This window comes from Oncorhynchus masou, unplaced genomic scaffold, assembly GCF_036934945.1.
Source record: "Oncorhynchus masou masou isolate Uvic2021 unplaced genomic scaffold, UVic_Omas_1.1 unplaced_scaffold_4677, whole genome shotgun sequence".
NCBI lineage: Eukaryota > Metazoa > Chordata > Actinopteri > Salmoniformes > Salmonidae > Oncorhynchus > Oncorhynchus masou.
The window spans coordinates 21310-26415 of record NW_027011072.1 but is presented as its reverse complement, the minus strand read 5'-3'; the positions used below and the strand labels follow the sequence as shown (position 1 = coordinate 26415).

Here is a 5106-nt window from a genome sequence, read left to right as displayed (position 1 = left end):
ACAAGGTCCAATAGGAATTCAGGAACTCAATAAGGAATGCTGTATATGGCCCAGGAGGCCTGTAAACAGTAGCTATAAAAAGTGATTGAGTAGGCTGCATATATTTCATGACTAGAATCTCAAAAGACGAAAACGTCGTTTTTGTTTTGTAAATTGAAATTTGCTATCGTAAATGTTAGCAACACCTCCGCCTTTAGCGGGATGCACGGGGATATGGTCACTAGTGTAGCCAGGAGGTGAGGCCTCATTTAACACAGTAAATTCATCAGGCTTAAGCCATGTTTCAGTCAGGCCAATCACATCAAGATTATGATCAGAGATTAGTTCATTGACTATAATTGCCTTTGATGTAAGAGTTCTAACATTAAGTAGCCCTATTTTGAGATGTGAGGTATCATGATCTCTTTTAATAATGACAGGAATGGAGGAGGTCTTTATTTCAGTGAGATTGCTAAGGCGAACACCGCCATGTTTAGTTTTGCCCAACCTAGGTCGAGGCACAGACACTGTCTCAATGGTGATAGCTGAGGAGACTACACTGACTGTGCTAGTGGCAGACTCCACTATGCTGGCAGGCTGGCTTACAGGCTGCTGCCTGGCCTGCACCCATTGTGGAGCTAGAGGAGTTAGAGCCATGTCTATGTTGGTGGATAAGATGAGAGCACCCCTCCAGCTAGGATGGAGTCCGTCACTCCTCAGCAGGTCAGGCTTGGTCCTGTTTCTGGGTGAGTCCCAGAAAGAGGACCAATTATCTACAAATTCTATCTTTCGGGAGGGGCAGAAAACAGTTTTCAACCAGCGATTGAGTTGTGAGACTGCTCTAGAGCTCATCACTCCCCTAACTGGGAGGGGGCCAGAGACAATTACTCGATGCCGACACATCTTTCTAGCTGATTTACACGCAGAAGCTATGTTGCGCTTGGTGATCTCTGACTGTTTCATCCTAACATCGTTGGTGCCGACGTGGATAACAATATCTCTATACTCTCTACACTCGCCAGTTTTAGCTTTAGCCAGCACCATCTCCAGATGAGCCTTAATGTCGGTAGCCCTGCCCCCTGGTAAACAGTGTATGATCGCTGGATGATTCGTTTTCAGTATAAACCACGGGTAAAGAAGTCGCCAAAAACTAGTTTTCAATTTGTCAGAGCTAATGGTGGGAAGCTCAAGGCGTCTCAGACCCCGTAACGGAGTAGTAGAGACCAGAGAAGTCGGTCTCTGACTCCGACTCGCTGCTAATGGGGAAAACCGGTTGAAAGTTTCTGTCGGCTGAATGAGTGACACCGGTTGAGCGTTCCCTACAGCATTTCCTTCCAGAAACCGTGAGAAAGTTGTCCGCTGCAGGGACTGTGCCAGGGGATTCATACTACTATCTATACTTACTGGTGGCACAGACATTGTTTCATCCTTTCCTACACTGAAATTACCCTTGCCTAACGATTGCATCTGAAGCTGGGCTTATAGCACAGCTATCCTCGCCGTAAGGCGATCGCTCTCCTGTATATTATGAGTACAGCGACTGCAATTAGAAGGCATCATGTAACTACTTAGCTCCGGTTGTTGGAGGTCCTGACGAACCGTGTCCAGATAAAGCGTCCGGAATCAAAAGTTGGGGGAAAAAAACTAAAATATAAACGGTAATTAAACAGTAAAAACCGTAAAGTTGTTAGGTAGCAAAGTAGGTTGGCAACAAAACGCACAGCAACACGTAAACAAGTCTGCAAGTTGTGACCGGAAATGGAGTACCATCTCTCTCTGGTCTTTCTATTCCTTTCCTAGCAGTGTGCTTTTAATATGATTTGACTCTTTGCAGGCTGTCACGCTGTCTAGTCACAAAGGAAGGCTGTGCTTCTCTGGTCTCAGCTCTGAGGTCAAACCCCCACACCTGAGAGAGAGCTGGACCTGAGCTACAATCACCCAGGAGACTCAGGAGTCAGACTGCTCTCTGCTGGACTGGAGGATCCACACTGCAGACTGGAGAAACTCAAGTATGTAGAGGGTTTATGTCAATGTTCATATCAGACATGTTGGAGTTATTAGGCTAGTTAAGACAAACATTCTTACCACCACTTGGACAAAGTTATATGCTGACTGTGTGTGTGTGTGTCTCCAGTGTGTTTGTGTATGTGTGTACGGTAAGTGTGTGTCTCCCGTGTGTGTGTGTGTGTGTGTGTGTGTGTGTGTGTGTGAGTCTCCACACACACACACACACACACTGGACACACACTCACACACAGACAAACATTTTCTTGAAGTTACAAGCTATATATCCGAGTGTGTGTGTGTGTGTGTGTGTGTGTGTGTGTGTGTGTGTGTGTGTGTGTGTGTGTGTGTGTGTGTGTGTGTGTGTGTGTGTGTGTGTGTGTGTGTGTGTGTGTGTGTGTGTGTGTGTGTGCGCATTCAGGTGTATCCCTCAATGACTGTCTGTTCTTCTGCTTACCGCTACAGTGTGGAACATGGTGGAGAGTACACAATGAAACCTGGGATTAGAAAATGTGAGTGTTGACAGAATGTTACTAAGAATAAGTCTTAATTCAAGTTAAGTCAAAGGCCACCATCATTACTGACTTGGTCATATTAAATATCAGCTGTAGTTCTACAGAAGCAGAAATCAGGGACACCAAAGTTTACAAAGAGTTGATATGACAGTGTGTGTGTGTGTGTTTGTGTGTGTGTGTGAGTGTGTGTGTGTGTGTGCAATTAATGGGAAGAAGTGTGTTTTATATTACCATACAGTATAACGTGTGATCATTCAACAAGTCTAAAGTTACCTTAACTTCTCCTTTTGATACCTAGAAGCATCTACATTAAATGAATTGGTGAAAAGTGAGTTAACATTTTAATGTGAATGATGATGATTTCTAATATTGTGTCTGGTTTCATCCATCAGATGTCTGTGATCTCACACTGGACCTAAACACAGTAAACAGACTCCTCTGTCTGTCTGAGGAGAACAGAAAGGTGACATGTAGGACAGAGGAGCAGCCATTTCCTGATCACCCAGAGAGATTTGAGGACTGTAAACAGGTGCTGTGTAGAGAGGGTCTGACTGGGCGCTGTTACTGGGAGGTAGAGTGGAGTGGGAGGGCAGATATAGGAGTAACATATAAAGGAATCAACAGGAGAGGAAGGGGTATCGACTGTTGGCTTGGATACAATGACAAGTCCTGGTGTCTGATCTGCTCTGACAACAGTTACGCTGCCTGGCACAATAATAATCGGACTCTCATAGACGTCCACCCCTCCACCTCCCACAGAGTAGGAGTGTATCTGGACTGGCCAGCCGGCACTCTGTCCTTCTATAGAGCCTCCTCTGACACACTGACCCACCTGATCACATTCACCTCCACATTCACTGAGCCCCTTTATCCAGGGTTTGGGTTTGATTATGACTCCTCAGTGTCCCTGTAAATAATAACATGACACAAACACACACACACATACTGACACACACACAGGAAACACACACACACACACACACACACACACACACACTGGACACACAAACACACACACACACTGGACACACGCCCACACACTGGACACACACACACACACACACACACACACACACACACACACACACACACACACACACACACACACACACACACACACACACACACACTGGACACAGACACACACACACACTGGACACACACACACACACTGGACTCATACACACACACACACATACTGTACACACAAACACACACACACTGGACACACAAACACACTGGATACAAGCACTGGACACAAACACACTGGACACACACACACACACACACACACACACACACACACACACACACACACACACACACACACACACACACACACACTGGACACACACACACGCACTGGACACACACACACGCACACTGGACACACACACACGTCTTCCTATAATTGTGAGGACCTTGACACAGGACCTTCAAATGAGGACCATCATTTCTGAACAAACAGACACATTATTCCATCACTAAGCGGTCCTACAAACACAGATATCACTTCACCTGAAAAAATCCAATGGAGAAATAGCCATGCAGGGCACCAGTCTCGTGAGGACCAGTGGTTGCCAGGCAGTTTCTGGATCACAGGTTCTAGAACAGCTTCTATCCCAGTTCTATCTGCTTGTTAAATCAGTTCTGGACCACAGGTTCTGGAACAGCTTCTATCCCAGTTCTATCTGCCTGTTTAATCAGTTTCTGGATCGCAGGTTCTAGAACAGCTTCTATCCCAATTCTATCTGCCTGTTAAATCAGTTTCTGGACCGCAGGTTCTAGAACAGCTTCTATCCCAATTCTATCTGCCTGTTAAATCATCAACCTAAACTGTTTTCATCAGACTATTAGAACATGACTGAACCTTTTGGTTCCTTTTCTGATCTTTCACCACTTTGCATTTTTTATGATATATTTTACTGTTTGTGTTTGTACCAAAGGAGGTTGGTGGGACCTTAATTGGGGAGTACAGGCTTGTAATTGCTGGAGGGGAATAAGTGGAATGGTATCAAACACGTGGTTTCCATGTGTTCCATTACATTCACTCTGTTCCAGACATTATTATGAGCCATCCTCCCCTCACCAGCCTCCTCTGGTATGTACTGTCCTATATGTGAGAGAGATCCAACAAGGAATTACAATGTATGTATTACTTTAAATACCTGCAAATGGCAAATAAACTACTAAAACTCCTTATGAATGTCTGCAGCCGACTAGACTGTTGGGGTCTGACAAGAGGTGAAAATATTACAGGAATATTCTGCAAATGTTGATGAAGACGTCACTCAATCCCCCCAAAACAACATGCAGTCTTTCCACAAGACTCCCATGAAGTTATAGTGTGATGTTATGAGTTGACGTTAAAGTAACATTCTCAGAACATACTGCACTTGTTTTATACTGTTTTAGATGGATCCTCTGTTTATCATCTTGTTTTATACTGTTTTAGATGTATCCTCTATTTAAACATTTAAACTCTTAAATTTAAACAATTAAACAATTAAAGTCTTAAATGTAAACAATTTAAATAATAACACCGTTAAAATACCAATGTGATCATTTGTTGTACGTCTTTTATGTTGAATAACAAATAGTACAAATA

At 44.0% G+C, this 5106-nt stretch overlaps 1 long non-coding RNA gene across 1 annotated transcript; it reads left to right on the top strand.

Moving 5' to 3' along the window:
- Positions 1-1881: 1881 nt before the first annotated feature.
- On the top strand, positions 1882-3842 carry LOC135535263 (uncharacterized). The gene is made up of 3 exons (XR_010454846.1): positions 1882-1988; positions 2449-2495; positions 2891-3842. It is a non-coding gene; the product is annotated as an uncharacterized LOC135535263 (long non-coding RNA).
- The last annotated feature ends 1264 nt before the right edge of the window (positions 3843-5106 follow it).